The sequence below is a fragment of the Rattus norvegicus genome, chromosome 16, assembly GCF_036323735.1.
Source record: "Rattus norvegicus strain BN/NHsdMcwi chromosome 16, GRCr8, whole genome shotgun sequence".
Lineage (NCBI taxonomy): Eukaryota > Metazoa > Chordata > Mammalia > Rodentia > Muridae > Rattus > Rattus norvegicus.
Window position 1 is genome coordinate 16,447,096 of NC_086034.1, and position 21,487 is coordinate 16,468,582.

A 21,487-nucleotide genomic window follows, 5' to 3' on the forward strand; every position below is an offset into this window, starting at 1 on the left:
ATTGAACATGACGCCTTGGTCTATGAGCAAAGTCCCAGTCTTCTGCCAGGGATGAAAAACTAGAAGATGGGGGAAAAGAAGGAGGAGATGTGGGGGTGGGAAAGGAAAGGAAGGGAAGGGAAGGTGAAAGATGGGTAGGGGAAGAGAGGAATTAAAGAACAGTATTGTATATTTAGTTCTATAGTTCAGAGGATTTTTCATGAAATAAAAGAATAGTTTAACCTTGATTTTTGAAAGAACTGCGATCACTTGAAAAATTGACCCTGAGTGAAGGCTCCAGGATATCTCTCAGTAAAATTATTTTAACCTTTCAAATGCAGAGGATATTGCAGGCTTATGCCAAGGATTATCTTCCAAAATGCCAAGCTTTTCTCTGAGTTGATTAAAAGTTACAAATATAGTATTAGGATTCTTACCTGGGAGGTCTCAGAAACTCTCTGAGACCAACTTAATAACACCATGGCCACTTGTTGGAACATGTACCCTCACTTGTAAAAAATAAATGGAATATTTCTCTTTGTAACATTCTATACTGTGGACCTTTGAGACTTGTAACTCAATCAATCAATCAATCAATCAATCAATAAATAAATAGCCAGTCAACATCTATAAACATAAACTTCCCAGCACTTCCAAAATTTATATTCTCTCATTTAAAATTATTTTAAAATACCTAGAATCTCAAAATAAAGTTTGCCTATTTAATGGAATTAAATTATCCAATCAGTAGCTCTGTAAAGTGAGGGATCTGTTAATTATCTTGATTGTGATAATCACTTCACTACATATATACAATCATCAAATTGTATCACTTGAGTATACACAATTTTCATTTGTCAATTATATCACAATTAAAAGGAAAAGATAAAAAAAGTATCCAATCAACAGAAAGGAAGTCTTTTCTCAAATGTATATAACACTCCCTTATACAACATAAATGTATATAGATATAGATAGATAGATAGATAGATAGAGAGATAGATAGATAGATAGATAGACACTTATGATTGATCTTTTGTTTCTGAAGGTTGTATACCAAGATATCTCATTGTGGAGACTTTGAATTCTCAACATAAAAGTATAGGTCTTTGCCACCATTAAAGTATATGAAATCCTAAGCAACTGTTATTCTGCCATTAGAAAAGAATCACAGATCAGTTAGTTCATCCCAAAGAGCTCAGGACCCATTGTCCTCAGGTAGCCTGTGCTGGGAATTAACAAGTCCTACAGTAGTTCACAGTGGGGGATGCTTTTTCACACACCATTAGGTAAGCTATTTGTTCTTCTTTGAGAGTTGACATAAACATTAGTGTAGCTATTATCACAGCCCTAAGACACATATGTACATGATTTATCTGCTTTTTATATTTCAAAACTATTACACTCTCTTGACTAATGTGATATTTGGATGTGTTTTGAATTTTAATCATAGGCATCTGGAGAGCATGCAGATTTAAAGTCTGTGATGCAGAAACTTGAGTCCCTGGGATTTGAAGTAGCAAACAAAAGCCTAGCTTCTGATGGCTGTGGGAACCCTCTCCCAGGACTCTGTTTTCCATATCTAACAGCACCCAAAGAGAGCCAGGAAAAAATAAACATTTTTCTACCATAAACTTCAATTGTCATCTTCAAGTTTATCCCTACCAGCACAACTGAAAAAGCTCTGTCAATAAAGATAGGTGACCAAGGGGCAGAACAAAGTGAGGGCCATAAAAAGAGATCTTCAAAATGGGACCTTGATTACAAAGTTATTCAAAAACTACCCAATGAGAATCCACCCACTGGCCTTTATCAATATGTGATATATGCAAAGTTTCAGTCAATATTATGAGTCAAATATGAAAAGGAAAGACTACTTATTTGTGAGACAAAGTGGTATTTATTACACAGAGATTACATGTTCTGGGACACAGTCTTGCTGTCCCTGCTTGGTTACACACAGAACTTCCTGTCATCTCTTATAACCTGTGGTAATCAAATAAACTCAAGCATTCTGCCTGAAGTCATAGTCCCTACCCTACACCGATCACCTTAGGAATACATACAGAACACACTGCAGCCTAGATTTTATTTCAGACTTCACATTTTGAAATTGATTTTTTTTTACTGGACGTTTTATTTATTTACATTTCAAATGTTATCCCCTTTCCTGGTTTCCCCTCAGCAAACCCCCTATCCCATTCTCCTCCCCATGCTTCTATGAGAGTGCTCTCCCACCCATGCACCCACTCCCAAGGATTCTTCTTCTTACATGGATTCCACAGCAGCCTGAACCATCCTTTGTAGTGTAGTTTCTTATTGTCCTTTCCCGCCAGGACCAGACCATTTCCTTCCCTGCCTTATTCTTACCAGGACTTTCAGTCATCCCTCTGATGACCCCCAAATGCCATCTCTTCTATATCAAATGTGGCTATGCTAATAAATAACCAGACATTCACCTTCTCACCAACCCCGACTCAAGCTGGCTCTCACCTTCCTTCTGTACTTGGGTCTTTCCCTCTGTCTAGCAAATGCCATTCCTAACAGGATGGCTATGCTTCTTTAAGCTACAGCATCAATTCAAACAGTACTTTATTACCAGATAAAGACTTAACCCAAGAATTGCAGCAAAAAGATGCACACGTAATACCTCACACACAGCTTACATAAAAAAAAAAAAAGCATGAATCCCACATTGGCGAAATTTAATGAGATAATGCATTTCCCCCATTTAAATACAAGAAACTCCATATCTCTTTAATGCGAGTCTCATTGTTACTACATTATGCTCAAGGTCTAACTGTCAGCTTTTTTTCCCCTCGTGCTAAACCTAATCAGAATATCACACCTCCCATAGCGATGATGAGGTTGGATTTTCTCCAGATAAAATCATATTCTCAGAAGACAGGAAACGTCTGCCCTGATTTCCCACAGTCCTCTGGCTGCCTGTTACAGAAGCCAGGTGACTTCCTCTTATGCTCCCACATCATGAAATCCTCATCAGAATATCTAGAATGAAACTTAACAGGAAGAATGGGTGGCAAGGCTGGGCAGTGAGGAGTACCGGGCGTCACCACCGCATCTTCATTATGCCGTTGGGCTGTATCAGGAGCTGTGGTTTGAATTGGTAGCTGCTCCGTCTTCACGTGGAAATACCAACTGTAAACTGGAGACCCAAAACTCAGCGCACACCAGTGTCATTCTCATATTCAGATCAGAACTTTTCCATTGGGGAATATGGATTTGCTCTTTTCTGCAAGCAGTCATTGACCCATAGAAAATGATAAGTCACCGAGATAAAAAAGTTGAACAGCCTCGTGTTTTACCCAAACACAATACATTAGAGGATTATTTTTCCTGTCTCTCTTTAATATAAAATATCCACAGCCTCCCCTCACCTTGGTCTTAATCCCTCATAAACTGAGTTTGATCTCCTGTCAAACTTTTAAGGGAAACAAAGCCAGAAGTGGTTGCAATAGTCGGGGGGCAGCCTAATAAAGGGAAATGACTATACAAAGAACTATGGCTATATCCTCTGTATGGGATAAGTTTGTCTGCATCATAAAAACCCCAGGCAAGGGTGCTGTAAGTGAAGACTTCTTTGGTAGAAAATCGATCTTTCCTTAAGCAGTAAAACTTTCCAAGCTCTTCCGGTAGGCAACTCATTCTTCTGAGCTCTGTTTCCTTGGGAAACTTCCAAGTTTCTCTACCCATTTTTTAAAAGCTCTAGGCACAGAAAAGCTATCTCACACCACTCCTTCATATATTAACAACTCTAAGAAATCAGGGAATAATCCCACAACAAACATATTTATCACAAAGGCAAGGGATACAGTTTCAAATAATGATCTTAAATTCTTTGATTCCAAACCAGCACTCTGGAGATGGCCCCGTGTCCTTTTTCTTTACTATTCCTTAACGAGGATTTCATTTGAGTCACTTCTGTTGGCCTGCCTATGAGGATGGGATATAGGGCTTGAACCAGGTCTGGCGACTGCCAGAGCAGAATTGAATGTTTTTGGTTGCTAGGTTACCGGCAAGGCTCTGCAGGTATGAACCGGTCCAGCAGTGAGCTGTTGCTGTCCAGTGCATCGTGAGGACTAGGGAGACTTTTCTCACTATTCCAATTCTATGGCAGTTCCTGTCTGCCTGCACCACACACACTATATGGTCCCTAACTAACAGTCTGGGCTGGTGGCTGACAGACGCTTAGTTCCTTGTGTTTTCAAAGATGTATTCCAGGTGTTGCCTCAGCCTTCATCTGACCTTGAGCACCTGGACCTCTTAGGTGTTCCTGTCTCAAAAATTCTGGGTTTCCCATTGCTCTCTCAAGACATGAGAAACTGCTCCCCAACCCCCAGGTATAGAAAAGTGGTGGATCTCTGCCTGGGTTCTAAGGACAGATAGCTTCATTGTGTTGATAACACTAGCATTCTGGCAGGTGAGTGGATTGCAGGTTTCTGCTGGCTTTATCTGTCTGCAATGTCACCAGGAAAGAGCTAGTAAGAGACAACAGACTTATAACTGAGGTGTGCAGCATTTCTTAACAGCTACACCACTCAGTATTTGGCTTCAGAATTGATGTTTGTTTCTGCCATGTCCTTTCTGTGAAGTTCTGTAGCGATCACCTCCTCCTGGCACATTCTATCCTGAGTAAGAGTAAGAAATCACTTTTTCAGAATCTGTTGTCACTATTTAGGCAAGAGGAAAGATACTTTAAGAGAGATACTTGGGGCTGGAGAGATGGCTCTGCGGTTAAGAGCACTGACTGCTCTTCCAGAGGTCCTGAGTTCAATTCCCGGCAACCACATGGTGGCTCACAACCTTCTGTAATGAGATCCAATGCCCTTTTCTGGTGTGTCTGAAGACAGTTACAGTGTACTTATATACAATAAATAACTTTTAAAAAAGAGAGATACTTTAATGTGTGTGCTTTTCTATTGTCATCAAACATATGAAAAATGGTCACAAAGAAATAAAAATTTCCATGGAAGGTGGACCAAGAGGGGATAAAGTCTAGATTGTTTAAAAGAAAAGAATAAATAATTTAAAAAAAAGAAATAACAATTTCCCCTGAAATTATGCTAGGCAAAGGACAAAGCTAAAGTTATAAAATTGTTGCAGATGTCCTCACGAGAAATTGGAACCTAGACAATGATGACTCAATGACTGGGGCTACGCCTTGGCCACAAGGGTCACACCTTGGCCATATCTATTTAGTTGAGCATTCTTCTCACCTGCTATTTAAATCTAAGCTCCATGTCAGAACTTCATGATAGACTTGGAGTGTGGAGGGTCACTAGACACTTTCATTGACAGGTGATGTACATCTGTACAATACACAAGGTATTCTCTGTACACAAGAGTCTAGCACTGGGGACTTGTTTAGTGACCCACTACTCCTAGGAATAGAATTATCTGTCCGGGCAGGCTGTCTCTTCTTGTATCTTTTCTTTTCTTCAAATGTGTACAAAGCTGTAACTCTCCTTTTGTTTTCCATCCATCTCCCTGTCCCTTTCATTTCTTCAATCCTCGACTTCTCCATCTCATTCACTGCTGCTTTAAACCTTGCCGCCTTCAGTATTCCCTGTCTCAAAATCAAAAAAAAGAAAAAAAAGAAAAAAAAAACCTAGAGAAGAGATGAACAAAATATAATGTATAACAAAGTAAAATGCTGCTGCCATCTTTGCTATTTTAAAGACCAAAATACTTACCTAGGTGGCAGTGTAGACCATTAAGCTTTCTTCAGTATGCCATTTTATGTCAAAACACCTCAAAAATATCTACATATTGGTGAGTATGGGTATACACTTGTGTTTGCTGAATTATCCCTAACACAGCTTCAAGTTGAGACTTGTTATTTAGTTTTCAGCTTGGAGCTGTTGACTTGGAGGTCTGCATCCCCATATTTTACCTTTATGACTGAGAGAAAGGACAGCTACAACATTTCTTTCCACAATTGTTTAATACCTATTCTCCTATTTTTCAGGGTTTCTTGGGTTTGGTTTGAATGATTTGTTGTTATTTTCTTTATTTTTGCTTTGTTCCATTTGAGACAGTGTCATATACGGTATCCCAGTCTGGCCAGAAACTCATGCCAATCCTCCTGATTCAGCCTCCCAGGTACTGAGATCACAGCTGTAAGCCAACATGCTAATCACCCCATTATTTCCTGTGTTGGTGCATAATGATGATGCTGCATCTGCTTCCTACCTGAAAATGATACCAGGTATCCCAAGTGTAGACATAGAAAAATATGTATGCTTTCCAAGTATGTGTGTGTACTAATATACCATTGTGCAAGTCACATTTTAAATTAACAATGTCTGAGGAATGTCTATGGTATTTTCAATTACATAGAATCCTATTTCTGTGAGAAGAAACCTTTTTAATTTCTTGCTGTAACAAAGAATATAATGAACATTGTTTAAAAACTCTTCCTAGGGCAGAGAGATACCCCAAGTATGTTAGGCCATGTGCTGCTTTTGCAGAGGACCAAAATTCAAAGTCATATTAGGCAGCTCATAGTGTCTCTAAACTCTAGCCCCAGGGATTTAATACTATCTCCTGGGACTTTTACTGGGAACTGTGCACATAACCCCACAGAAATACACCAGCATGCATGAAATTAATAACAAAATAAACACTTTGTTTCTAAAAAGTTCTTCATAGTTCTTACTGTGGTAACACTATGTTATGATACAACTCTAAAGATTTAAAATGAATGAGGTAACCGGCTGTTTTAACCTACTTAAGAAAATACAGAGGCCTAGTACATTATATTACAGCATAATTATAATTCCTACTTTGTTACATATTTGGAACAATAACTGATCTATGTGCTTTTGACTCTACGTAGAATGATAATACTTTTAGATGAGAATAAATTGGGGGGAGATTTTGTCCTAAGGTAAAGGATTATTCCAAATTGGAAATAGATAGGGGAAATCAAAATGTGTGTTGTAAAGAATTCGTAAGAATAAAGCTTAAGGGAAGATAACGCGGGCGTAAGTCAGTTAACTATAATTAAAGCTGATTAAATTCCTAATGCCAAAATGCAATTCTCTGAGACAGAATTGTCTGATTTTTCAGTTTATAACAATGAAGTTTTCTAGAAGATGGATCTGCTCTAACTGGTTCAAACAACAAGGAGTCTCTGTTTTATATATTTCTGCAGAAGTGTTTTGAGACTTGTTAATTAAATTTTATCCAAATTCTGTTAATATTTTTCAAAAAAAATCGCTTGCCAAATAACCACTGCTGTAACAGTAGGAAGAATTATTCCTATTTGGAGCACTCCTTTGAAATTACAATGTTTGAGAGACAGGAGAGAAATAAAAATCTTTGTTAGAAGGCAAGCATTTTCTTTGAAACAGTCCCCTTTACTCTCCTGCCCTTTCCTCTCTTCTTGTGGTCTCCTTCCTTTCTTTCCTTTTTTTTTTTCAGGATTGATCTTCCCACTTTAATTACAAGTTTTTGGTACTATTCATCTTTTTTTATTGGTTATTTATTTACATTTCAAATGTTCCCTGTTTCCCCTCAAACCCCATATGCCTTCCCCTCCCCCTGCTTCTATGAGGGTGCTCCCCACCCACCCACTCCTGCCTCACTGCCCTTGCATTCGCCTATGCTGGGACATCTAGCCTCCACAGGACCAAGAGGCTCCCCTCCCACTGATGCCAGATAAGGCCATCCTCTGGTACATATGCAGATGAAGCCATGGGTCCCTCCATGTGTACTGTTTGGTTCTTGGTTTAGTCCCTGCAAACTTTGGGGGTTCTGGTTAGTCAATATTGTTGCTCTTCCTATGGGGTTGAAAACCCCTTCAGCTCCTTTAGTCCTTTCCCTAATTCCTCCCTTGGAGTTCCCATGCTTAGTCCGATGGCTGTCTGCAAGCATCCACATCTGTATTTGTCAGGCTCTGGCAGAGCCTCTCAGGGAACAGCTATGCCAGGCTCCTGTCAGCAAGGACTTCTTGGCATTAGCAATAGTGTCTGGGTTTGGTGTCTGCAGATGGGATGGATTCCCAGGTGAGGCAGTCTCTGGATGGCCTTTCCTTCAGTCTCTGCTCCACTCTTTGTCCCTGCATTTCCTTCTGACAATTGTGGGTTAATATTTTTTTAAATGGGAGTCTATTTGTAAAATTTGACCTATTATATAAAATGAATGTGTGTGTGTGTGTTTATAGTCCTCAGTCTTCTAGATTGATGAATAAATAGACCAATGACACTAATTGTCAAAATTCTCTAAAGCTTTCAATTTCCTTAGGCTAGGACACTCCCTTAGGTTTTCTAAATCTAAGATCTTTCCCTTTTGAAAAAAATCTATTATCTTCTAATCAAAAGAAATATTAATTATCCTATAAAAGTTAAGTAAGACCTTTGTGAGCCATCTCTATAAAGAAAAGCATGTACTATTATTGTAAGTGAGTTTAAAATGTAGTCATTAAAAATCTACAATTGCTTATACAGTATTTCCACAATGAGTTTCCAAGGGGAAAACAAACCTAGAGAAATAAAAATGCAAAACAATTAAATTCATTTACTGGGAAAAACATCCCATCAAAGGCATTCCTCAACCTAAGGAGAAAGGTTGAGTCAGGAACTCCTAATCATGCCTAACTCAAGAGACAAACTCTTGGCTTCATATTTCTCACCTGCCTTCCACCAATTTCTTCTGACAACACATTCTCGAGGACTTCAGGAAAGCTGCATGATAGTCATCTTTAACTGCAATGACAAAGGGGTACCTCAAGTAACTAAACTCGAACTCCTCTCACATTTGCCACTCTCGTTTCTTTAATGTTTAAGTTGTTTTATATTTAAATACTTTGAATTTTTATTTAAATAATGCTTACCTGATTTCAAGGATGACCTATATTTAATCTCCAGATTCCACATAGAGAGCCAGAGTTCCACAAGTGTTCCTCTGATCTTCATACATAGACTGGTATTCACATGTGTGTGTATGCATGTAAACATATACACATACATATAGGGAAAGAGTGTGAGAGACAGAGAGAGACAGAGAGAGAATATCTTGGTTTCCATAAGATTAGGATGATGCCTTACGTTTACATTAATCATATTTTGTTATATGTTTTCCTAGCTGTTGCAAAACCCAATTATCACTACTCAAATTGGCCCAGCGGCAGCTACATATTCCTCCCTATCTGCCCCAATGTCCTAGGTTCCTTAATAAAAGACACACTCACAGCCTTATACTTTAATATTCCTTAAACAACTCAATGGCTGGGCCACTCCCAAACCTCCCTGTGGCTAACACCTCCTCTCCGATATTCCTGAGTTATTACTTACGAAAATCTATATTCCATCATTGTTGCCCTAGATGCAGTCAGGGGCCCCCTGGGGCCACTCTTCCCTGGCTCTCACATACTGGTTGTCTCTCTGTGTCTTTAATTCTCAGGCATGGCAATTACTCCTTTCCTGGCAGTATGGCCAACTCCCTTCCTCTTGTCCAGGAATCCTAAAAGTCCTGCCTCTGTCTCCCTGCCCAGCCATTGGCCACTGGTAACTTTATTTACCAATCAAAACCATCTAGAGACAGGGACCCTCAGCATCTTACTAGCAGACATGCAATTTTGGGGATCCAATTAGCATAATAAAAGTAGCATTTAGGCCACATCCTCAACACCTACCTACCCAAAGCTCCAGCCTCACATAAGCCAGGTTTTCATTTGTAAAAAGGTTCTGTAGACATAGCAGGGGGGAAATGTGTAATCAGCCTGGTTAGGAATATTAGGATACATGCCGAGGATATTTGGAAAATCAGAATGCCCACTGCTTTCATCTGCTGCCTTTCATTTAACATCTTTTTAAATTCTTATTTATTTGTTGTTAATGTGGATGTAAGGGGTTGACTATATCACAGTGCGAACGTGGAAGGCCAAGGACAGCTTTCAGGAATTGGTTCTTGTTTTCAAACCTGTGGGGTCCGGGGGTTAAACTGAGGTCATCGCGCTTGCTGTTATGCAGTAAATTATCTCACTACACCTTCTAACTTCACCTCTATATACAGTGGTTTTGTTTTCTTAAATTGAAAATAGTTTTTTTTTCCATATACTAAATGCTGACTGTGGTTTCCCCTCCCTTTACCCCTCTCGTTCCCACCCTTCCTCCTGGATCCATCTGGATCCATATCCTTTCATGTTTCTCAACAGAAAATAAACATGCTATTAAGGAATATAAATTAACAATGTAATAAGACAACAAGAGACAAATCAGAATACAATAAAACAAACCGAAGGAAAAAAGCTGCCCCCTTTTTTCCAACATTCTCTGTCTCTTCCCTTTGGGTTCCCTAAGAGAAGAGATGTGTGCCCTAAGAGGAGGTATTTGGTGGAGACATCCTGTTTAGTGCGAAGCGCTCTAGGTATCTCACCCATTGCGTATTATCTGCTGTGGGTCCGTGTGCTCATTCTCTTCTGCTGCAGGAGAAAGCTCTTCTGATGACGGTCGAGTAAGGCACTGATCCATGAGAACAGAAGAATGTCATTAGGAGTCAGTCATTTAATTGCTACTTTTTGTTTGTTTGGGTTTTGTTTGTTGTTTGTTTGTTTGTTTGTTTGTTTAGAAGCATCTTCTTTGGTTTTCCCCTAGGGTCCTGGTACATCTAACCTAATCAGTGTCAAGTACAAGTTCCATGTTGTAGAGTAGGACTTAAGTCAAATCAGATGTTGGTTGGTTGCTCCCACAAGCTTTGTGTCACCGTTGCCCTGGCATAGCTTGTAGACAGCACACCATTGTAGATGATGGTTTCGGGGCTAGGTTGGTGTTTATATTGTACAAAAATGCTAGCACATAGGCATGAAAGCCCTATGTAGTTACCAACTAGACTTCTCCACGCTCAATAACTTCCATAGGTGTTGTCTTCAGCAATAGGGCCCAGTTGTCGGTTTGTGGAGAGCAACCTGTAGCATTGGCTATAACCTGGGTTGTTTAAGGGTTCCATGGCTCCCCTTTAGCCACCAACTCAATTAGACATAACTTAGTCTTATTTTCTTACGGAAAGCTTCATTTGATGACAAGAGATGTCAAGTTGGGACTCTGTCTCTTCTATTATTTGACAGGTTCATTTAGATCACTGTGGTAGTTTGAATAAAAATGGTCCCCAAAGGGAGTGCCACTATTCTGAGGGATGGCCTTGTTTCAGTAGGTGCTGCCTACCAACCTCAGCTCCTTCACATCCCCATGTTTGTCTGCCCATTGGCATATTTTGTACCATGACAATAATTGACTAAAACATTGAATTATAAGCCATCCCAATTCAATGTTTCCCTTTATAAGAGTTGCTGTGGTCCTTGTGTCTCTTCACAGAAATAAAATGCATACACACACACAAACACACACACACACACATTATATATATATGGAAACTTTAACTGTAGTAGGCTTCCATACTACCACTCAAATGGCTCTTAGTTTTAGTATTTCCCTCTATTCCATCTCTCCTTCCCTTGTACCCCCTTATCTCCATCTACAATCACTCTCCTCATTAGATCCTTCCATTCCCGTCTAGTACCCTAATCCCATCTATCTATAACCATGTATTCTATTTCCCCCAAACATCTAAGTAGAATCTATCTGCCCAACCCATTCCTTACTCTGCACCTGGTTCTACAAAATGTAGTATGGTTTCCACTGACTAAACAGCTAATATTCACATATAAATTACATGCCATATTTGAGATATGGATTTCCTCACTCGAGGTATTTTTATATTGCCAATCATATACCTGTGAATTCCACATTTCAATTTATTAATGCCTGAGTAATATTCTATTCTTTAAATGTACCACATTTCCTTATCTACTTATGTGTTAACAAAGATCAAGGTTGTTTCCAATTCCTGAGTATATTGAAGAGTGGAAATAAACATGGTTGAGCAAATGTCTCTGGTGTAGGATAAGACATCCTTCAGTTATATGGTGAAGACTGGTATTGCTGGATCTTGGAATAGATCTAATTCCAACTTCCTGAAGAATTGCCACACTGATTTCAATAGTGGCTGAAGAACTTTGCATTCTCAACAGCAATGGATGACTTTTTCCTTTACTCCACATCCTCATCAACACGAGCTGTCTTTTGTTTTATTGAGCTCAGCCAATTTCATGAGTATAAGATAAACTGTCAAAGTAATTTTAATTAGCAATTTCCTGATGACTAAGAATGTTGAACAATTATTTTAAGTGTTTTTCAGCCATTTGAGTTTCCTCTATTACAAAGTGTCTATTTAGATCTGTACCCCAATTCAATAATTTGTTGTTTTGATATCCAAGTTTTGAATTATTCATATATTTTGAATATTAGCCTTCTATCAGATGTGTAATTGATAAAAATCTTTTCTCATTCTGTAGGCTTCTTCATTGCCCAAATGATGGTGTCCTTTGCTGTGAAGAAGTTTCTCAGTTTCATGAGGTTCCAAGCATTAATTGTTGATCTTGGTGCCCGCACTAATGGCATTCTGCTCAGAAAGCCTTCTCTTGTGCCAATGCATTCAAGGATATTCCCTACTTTCTCTTCTGTCAAATTTACTGTATCTCATTTTATGTTGAGGTCTTTGTTGGTTTTTCAAGTTGAGTTTAGTACAAGGTGATTCTTCTAAATGTCATTTAGTTTTATCAGCAACATTTGTTAAAGATGCTGTCTTTTTCCCCATGTGTATTTCTGGCGGCTTTGTCAAAAAATCAGGTACCTATGGGTATAAGGATGTATGTATTTTTCTTCAGTTTTATTCCCTTGTTTAACTTGTCTGTTTTCACGCCAACAACATGCTGTTTGAATTACTAATAACTCTGTAGTACTGCTTGAGGTCAGGATGGTGATATCTCCAACAGTTCTATTATTATTCAAGATTGTTTCAGCTATCCTGGTGTGTGTGTGTTTTTGTGTGTGTGTGTGTGTGTGTGTGTGTGTGTGTGTGTGTGTGTGTCCACATGAAGCTAAAATTGTCCTTTCAGGTTCTGTTGGAATTTTAATGAGTATTTCATTGGTTAGAATGGCAGGTTTTACAAATAATCCTGATCCATTAGCATGAAAGGTCACTCTGTCTTCTGAAATCTTCAATTTCTTTCTTCAATGTCTGAAAGGTTTTATCATGCAAGACTGTCACTTGCTTGGTTAGAGTTTGTCATTTGCTTGGTTAGAGTTAACACCAAGAGATTTTATATTTATTGAGGCTATTGTAAAGGGTTTCCCTGATTTCTTTCTCAGTCCATTTGTCTTTTGTATATAAGAGGGCTATTGATTTTGTGTTAATTTTGTATTTATCTACTTTGCTGAAAGTTTTTATTAACTGTAGGGTTTCCCAATGTAATTTTTTTTAGTTCACTTATATATACTGTCATATCATCTGCAAATAAAGTACTTTGATTTCCTTCTTTCCAATTTTTATCCTCTTGGTCTCCTTCAGTGGTCTTAGTGCTCTAACTAAGACTTCATGTATTATATTAAATAGATATGAAGAAAGTAGACAACCCTTTGTTCCTGATTTTAACGGAATTGCTTTAAGTGGTCTTTCCACTTAAATTGATATTGACTGGGAGCTTATTATAACCTGCCTTTACTATGGTGAGTTATGTTCCTTGTATCTCTAATCTGTCCTGGAGGTTCAGCATGAATAAGTGTTGGATTTTGTCAAAGTTTTTTTCTGCATCTAATAACATGATTATGTGATTATTTTGTCTTCTAATTTGTTTATGTCATAGATTACATTTTTGATATATGTATATATGTTGAACCACTCCTCCATCTCTGGTATGAAGCCTACTTAATTGTAATGGATGATTCTTTTTAACATTTTTTTTATTCAGTTTGCAAGTATTTTATTGAGAATTTTTACATCTATGTTCATAAGGGAAAGTATTTTTATTTCCTTGTTGGACCTGTACGTGGTTTAGAAATAAGAGTATGTATGGCCCCATTAAACAAATTGGGAAATATTCTTTCTGATTCTATTTTGTAGTATATTTTGAAGAGTATTAGCATTAGCTTTTCTTCAAAGTCTAGTAGAAGTCTATGCAAAACCCATCTGGCCCTGTGCTTCTTCATTTTTTTTTCTTAGTAGATTTTTAAGAACTGCTTCTATTCACAGGTCTGTTTAAATTGCTTATCTGATCTTGATTTAATTTTGGCAAGCGATATGTATTAAGAAAATTATCCGGGGAGAGGGTGGCATCTTTATGATGTGTCAGAGACCTAGGATAGAGGGTAGGGAGGCCCCAGTATGTCTACAGAAGTGACTCCAGCTGAGACTCCCAGCAATTGGGGATACAGGTTCTATAGTGGCTACTTCCTCTAATAGGCAGGATTCTCAGTAAAGGGATAAGGAAACCTACCCACAAAACCTTTCACCTTCAAGATGTGCAGGAACAAAGACAACCAACACAAAGAAAAAGAGAATAGCCAACCAAAAACTGGCCCAACTTCAGACCCATCTCATGGACCAGACCTATCCCTGACACTACTAATGATACTGTTACGCTTGCAGACAGTAGCCTAGCATAATTGTCCTCTGAGAGGCTCTACCCAGCCGGCAGTGGAAACACATGCAGAGATCCATAGCCAAACATTAGACGGAGCTAGGAAAATCTTGTGGGAAAGTTGTGGGAAGGATTGAGGGACCAAAGAAGACAGAAACTCCACAGGAAGACCAACAGAGTCAACTAACCTGGAACCTTTGGGGCTCCTAGAGACTGAAGCACCAAGCAGCAAACAAGCATGGGCTGGACCTAGGCTTGCACATATGTAGCAAATGTGCAGCTTTGTCTACTTGAGGAGTCCCCAACAGCTTGAGCCAGGGATGTCCCTGAATCTCTTGCCTGCTTGTGGAGTCTATTTCCATAACTGGGCTGCATTGTCTGGTCTCAGTGGAAGAGGAAGCACCTAGTCCTTCTATGACCTCATGTGCTAGGAGGGGTGATACCTGGGAATTTTCCCCTTCTCAGAGGAGAAGGGGAGGAAGGAGTGGAGGGAGGATCTGTATGAGAGGGGCTAATATTGGGATGTATGTAAAGGGAATAAATAAATTAATATTAAAAGTAAAAAAATTATCTATTGTATACAAATCTCAAAACCTCCTTCGCTATCAACCAGTGGCAGAGGCCTCTGGTTATAGCTTCCCCAAGAACTTATATGATAACTATGTGCTGCTTTTTCCAAAGCCTGGCCAAAAAGCCCCCTTTCTTTTTCCCTCTGTCTCCTTTTCCTCCCGGGACTCATAAGTCCCATGTGTGCCTTCTTCTCAACAATTGGCTTCAGGCCTCCTTTACTGAACAAAACAAGAACCAATTAGGAAACCAGACCTTAGTCTCAGTACCTCCCCCTACAAGTTATTTCAATTTTCTTGTCTCTCTTGAAACTTGTGGTCAATTTGGAGACCTTCCATGAGCTATGGAGAAGGTTTTGTGTTTGGATGAAATGTTCTGTAAACATGTTTGGTCCATTTGGTTTATAATATCAGTTAGCTACATTTCTCTGTTTAATTTTTGTCTGGATGACCTGACTTTTGATGAGAGTTTGGTATTGAAGTCTCCCACTATCATTGTATGAGGGTCAATATGAGAATTGAGGTGTAGTAGTTTTTCTCTTATAAATGTGGTGCCCTTATTTTGATATATAGCTATTTAGGATTACAATATCATTTTTGGTGGAGTTTTTTGATGAGTATGGAATGTCCTTCCCTATATCTTCTGATTAGTATCAGTTTGAAGGCTAATTTGTCAGATATGAAATGGCTATATCATCATGATTTTAATCATAATTTTCTTGGAATACATTTTTCCATCCTTTTATGCTCAGGTGATGTCTATCTTGGATGTTACAGGTATGTTTCCTGGATGTACAGAAGGAAGGATCCTATTTTCACATCCACTCTGTTAATCTGTGTTTGTTTATTAGGGGGTGAGACCATTGATGTTAAGAGTGTCAGTGAGCCCTAATTGTTGATTATTGTTATTTTGTGGTAGTGATGTGGTTTCCTTTTCCTTTTCTTTTGATTTGCTGTTCTGAAATTACTTATCCCTCTTGTTTTCTTGGGTGTGGTTAGCCTTTTTAGTTTGGAGTTTTCCTTCTAGCACCTTCTGTATATAGTGCTTAAATTTGGCTTTCTATAGATAGTGCTTAAATTTGACTTTATCATCTTATTTTCTCCATGTATATTGATTGAAAGTTTTGATGGATATAGTAGCCTTGGCTGGCATCTGTGGTCTCTTAGAGTTTGTAGCTCATATGTCCAGGACCTTATGGCTTTTAGAATCTCCATTGAGAAGTCAGGTTATTATAACAAGTCTGTCCTTATGTTACTTGCTTTTCCTTGCAGCTTTTAATGTTGTCTTTGTGCTGCACTCTCAGCATGTTGATTATTGTATACAAAGAGGACTTTCTTTTCTGGTCTAGTCCACTTATTGTTCTGTATGCTTCATGTACCTTAATAAGCACCCCTTCTTTAGATTAGAAATGTTTTTCTTCTAAAAGTTAGAAAAATATTGGAAAATATTTTTCTGTTCCTTTTATCTGGGTTTCTTCTTCTTCCTTTATTACTAATAGTCATATGTTTGGTATTTTCATAGTGTCCTCAATTTCCTGACTTTTACTGGGTGTATATGCAATAAGCTTTACAGATTTAACATTTCTTTTGTCCAATGCATTTATTTCTTGTATCTTATCTTCAGGGTCTGAGATTCTCTCTCCCATCCCTTGTATTCTGATAGCAAGGCTTGCTTCCTGAGGTTCCTGTCGAAGTTTCTAAATTTTTCATTTTCAGATTCAGTTTAGGTTTTCTTCATTGATTTTATTTCCACTTTCAGGTCTTATTCACTTATTCTTCATGGTTTTATTTACTTCCGTGTACTATTAATTTGTGCTTTTATAGATTTCTTTAATAGGTTTTTTCCTTTTCTCTTCAAGGACTTCTATTTTAATCTGAACGGCTATTTTTCATTTTACATCCAGATTAGTACCCAACTCCTCTTGCCGTCCCCCATCATACAGTCCCTCACCCATTCCTCCATTCCCTTCTCCTCTAAGAGGGTAATGCCTCTCTCTCTCTCTCTCTCTCTCTCTCTCTCTCTCTCTCTCTCTCTCACACACACACACACACACACACACACACACACACACACACACACACCATATTCTCTGATCCTGGCCGATCAAGTCTCTGCAGGGCTAGGTGAATCCTCTCCCACAGAGGCCAGACAAGACAGCTCAGACAGGGGAATAGATTCCATAGACAATCAACAACTTTAGGGACAACCCTACTCCAGTTGTTGGAGAACCCACATGAAGACCTAACTGCACATCTGCTACTTATGTGTGAAGTAGGGGTAGTTGCCTAGTCCAGTCCATGTATGCTCTTTGGTTGGTAGTTCAGTCTCTGAGAGTCACCAAAGGTCCAAGTTAGTAGACTCTGTTACTTCATGTAGAGTTCCTATCCCTCCAGGGCCCTCAGTCCTTCCTCCAACTTTTCCAAGGACCCTCTGTGCTCTGTCCAATGTTTGCCTATGGGTCTCTACGTCTGTTTCAGTCAGCTGGATATGGAGGGGAATGAGAGAGGTTGAGGATCAGGTGTGAGGAGAGTGAGAAGAGAGAGCCAGACAGCTAGGAGAATGAATGGAAATTGATGGCTAGCGTAGGGGGAGTGAAGGCATCTCTAGAATGTGCCAGAGACCTGAGATTGGGGAGGCTCCCAAGAGTCTATAAGGGTGATTTTAGCTGAGACTCCTAATGGTGGGAATATGGAATCTGAAGTGGCCACCTCCTGTAACCAGGCAAGAAGCCCAGTGGAGAGATAAGGACCCTATCCTACCCACAAAACTTTGGCCCAAAATTTATCCCATCTACAAGAAATGCAGGGACAAAGATGGCAAAGAATGAGAGAATGACCCAACAATAACTACCCCAATTGAGACCCATCCCATGGGCAAGCCCCAAACCCTGACACCATTAATGATACTTTGTTATGCTTGCTGAAGAAGCATAGCCTAAGTGCTATTGCTACTTTAAGATCCTTATTTGTGTTTTAGCTATGTTCCATTTTTCAAGGTCTACTAAAGTAGGGCTTCTAGGTTCTAGTAAACATTATCCAGGCTGTTACTAACTGTCCTTTCATGCTGGCATCTGGGCATCTGAGTTTGAAATGGTTGTAATTCTAGGTGCTGATGTCTGTTCTTTGTTGTTTTGGGGGTGGTTGCTTTGTTCCTTGGTTTATTTTGCCCTCTCTAATTCTTAGGAGAATATGGCAGCTATGTGCTACCTGATACAGAATCTTTCTGGGATTCTTCCAAGTATGGCCACTAGGGGTTCTGGATACAATGTGCTTCTCGGTATTAGGAGCTAGTATTTAGGGATAGGGTAGGCCAAAAAGAATGGGGTGAGGGAGTGAACAGGGTGTTTCAACCAGGATCTGCTTAGCCACCTGAAAATGAGGGCAGAGAGTCAGGAGAGGTCATGTGGGCAGTCTGGTATAGAGTTGGGGATTAAGTTAAAGAGCTAGATTTGGGAGAAAGCAAAGAGAGAGAGAGAGAGAGTAAGGATCTGAAGCTAGTTTTGCTGGCCTACTTGCTTTTCTGGTAGGCTTGACCAGTGGGTTCCCAGAGAATGCATGCTGGAGTTGAAGGCTGAAATAAAGTGATGAGTCAAGAGGTGGAAAGAGAAGAGCTGTGTGATCCACTGGAAATGGGAGCAGAAAGGGAGGGAGACCACAGAAGATGGTTTATTACAGAGGTGGGGATGATACTAGGGCATTGGATTTGGTGGAGATGGGGTAGAATATGTTCTTAGTTTTTACTTTAAATATAATGTTCCTTTTATATATTTCATGTAAGTGTTGTGTCATATTGGACAGTGGGGAAAAAAAGAGAAACCCAGGCTCAGATCATGATGATTATTATATTTCATATGGTCCAGAGATTTCTTCTTTAGTGGATTTAGCAACTATTTCTGTCTCCTAAAGATGGCTTTCTGCTCTCCTGCCTATTTTGGCTGATTTATTTAGACCAGATTCTTGGAGTCTTCTTAGCATCATGAGACAGAAATCAGAATTTGGTCTGTGCACTCATCGAATGTGAAGCTTGGCCAAAAAGAACTTGTGGCGCACATACAATTCCTCAGTCTCTACAATATTTTCAGTCTAATGAAAACCTCTGTGATTTTGACGACCTAGAATATTATGGGATGGGAACCACGACACATTTCTGTGTGTGACTTAACATTCTTATGGATATATATATGTATATATGTGTGTGTGTGTGTGTGTGTGTGTGTGTGTGTGTGTGTCCTATTATGCTGACAAATATTGAACAGTCCAATACAATATCTAAAGTGTTCTCTAGGGAACAGATTCAATGACAATTCTGAATAACAGCTATTCAGCCTCAGAGACCCAAGTACTGCCAGCCTTCACTCCTTTTGTCTACGATACCTGTCTTTTATCTAGTTCTCTTGCTTACTCTTCATCTTCTTCCTCTTAATAAGCTTATGTCATTAATTTCTTACAGAATCTAAGAAATGTAATTACAAAGTGTCCTCCACCCATAAGATCAGCACAACAGACCATCATAAAACTCCAGACCCCTGAACCACCAGACTGGGTTGTTTTGTAAATGTTCTTCATTGGGGTCCCCAAGATTTATGATAGGCTTGGGTATAGAAGAGACTCCTTCTGCCTTACTCAGTTCTACACCCCTACTCAGTGCAAAGCAGTTCCAAGAAAACTGACCTTCTGCTTTCAGCTTTCCTATCCAATTTGGGAAAAGTATCTCAGAAGGATTTAGAGAAAGCAAGCATAGGGAATGGCTTCGGTATCTGGGGCTCCACCAGGTTTAGGCTATGCCTACACTCCCCTAGTAAAAATACATAGGTGGCCTGATACCCTTGCCAGTACTTACTCTGCTCATAAGCCACTGCCAAACAAACACCTTGCAACTTGTTAGCAACCTAGAACCCTCACCTGCTTTGATCTGCACACATACCCCACTATGCATAATACAACAAAGCTCTCCTCCCTTAATGACCATAAAGCTTAGACCAGTTCTATAAACTTACACTCCAGTTATTTCCAGGAACAAGAGCATCCAGACTGATTAGCCAGAAGTGATTTGGACTGCATGTGCAATAAGTCAAACTATGTTCTCCGAATGAGATTTCTATTACTCTCATGCCTAAGCAGAGTTGGCTGTGCATATGATTAAAACTCAGATTCCTTATGGGATAGGACTTGGACAGTAGGAAAACCTTGATATAACTTGACTTGTCAGTCAAATGAAAGACTACCATCCCCAGGCCCTTAACAACCTTTTTTCTTCTCTGAACCCCCAATAAGAAAGCTCCTGAGAGTAATCAAGGCCATGGAGTATGTTCATTCATGTGGCCTGCCATCATACTTAATCCTTCATAATTCTTTAATCTGCTCTTAAACTTTGTTTTTAATAAAGTTGTCTTCTCCTCCTCCTCCTCCTCCTCCTCCTCCTCCTCCTCCTCCTCCTCTTCCTCCTCCTCCTCCTCCTCCTCCTCCTCCTCCTCCTCCTCCTCCTCCTTCTTCTTCTTCTGAATTCCATGCAAGTTTTAATTTAATTATCTGAATAAGAGGCAAGGTACCTGAAAACCCAGGCCCAGACACAGACCACCAGTAACTTGCTTTTATCTATGTATAATTTTTGTTTTGAGGATGGTAGCCAAGCCTAGCTTTGTAGGGCTTCCAAGGCCCAGGCTTTAATTCTAACAATTCCAAGCACATTTCACTCTTTGGAATGTGCCACATATGGCTCCATGGGACCTGAATCAAATCTGGAAAGGATAGAACCTGGTAGTGAATGTGGCCTTTCCTTCCTTTGGATGAGAAGCATGTGGTCTTCCTGATATACATATTATGTGAAAAAGTTGAACCCCTTTTACTTTTGCATATAAATTCAAATGTGATTCTATTACAGTGATAAAATTTTTTCCACTTTTTCCATAAGTGAAACTAAAACAAAGCAAAAACCTGTGAGTTTGTGCTCCATAATCAATTCTAAACTTTTCTAGAACTTTCCTTAATACAATCTAAAAGTCTCCAGAAAACGGCCGAAGATTGTTAGAGAATTTTCAAGTATGTCTCTAATTCCATTGGATTGCTAAGCTTGTCATTTATGTCATTGTTAGGAAATCTGATAATTTAATACAAGCACAATGGGTAAAGAGCAAAATAGATCAGTGAACAATTCCTCCTGCTTATGTATCTGTGTGAGCAACTGGACTCCTCTCATCCTTGTCTGTGTCTTTATTGAGCCAAAAATAAGTTGCCATGAACTTGATGTGCTACCGTGCTATGAAACAGAAGCATGTTCCCTTCACCTGACTGAGGTTTACATGGATCTTACTACTATAGCAGGGTTCTGTGTCTATGGCTAGTTAAAAACAAACAAACAAACAAACAAACAAACCCTCAAAAAATGTTTTCTTTTTTTTTTGGTTTTATAATACTCTTTTTTATTATTAATTTTTTGAGAATG

General features: G+C 39.2%; 1 long non-coding RNA gene across 2 annotated transcripts in view; it reads right to left on the reverse strand.

Moving 5' to 3' along the window:
- Positions 1 to 994: 994 nt before the first annotated feature.
- LOC102546921 (uncharacterized) overlaps positions 995 to 21,487 on the reverse strand; it is a 62,920-nt gene continuing 42,427 nt past the window's right edge. The window contains exons 7-8 of one of the 2 annotated variants that reach the window (XR_010058624.1): positions 8,636 to 8,708; positions 995 to 5,608 (exon numbers count right to left, since the gene is read on the reverse strand). This is a non-coding gene — a long non-coding RNA (uncharacterized LOC102546921). The remainder of the gene's footprint in view (positions 5,609 to 8,635; positions 8,709 to 21,487) is intronic. The other variant, XR_010058625.1, reaches the window with a different exon arrangement.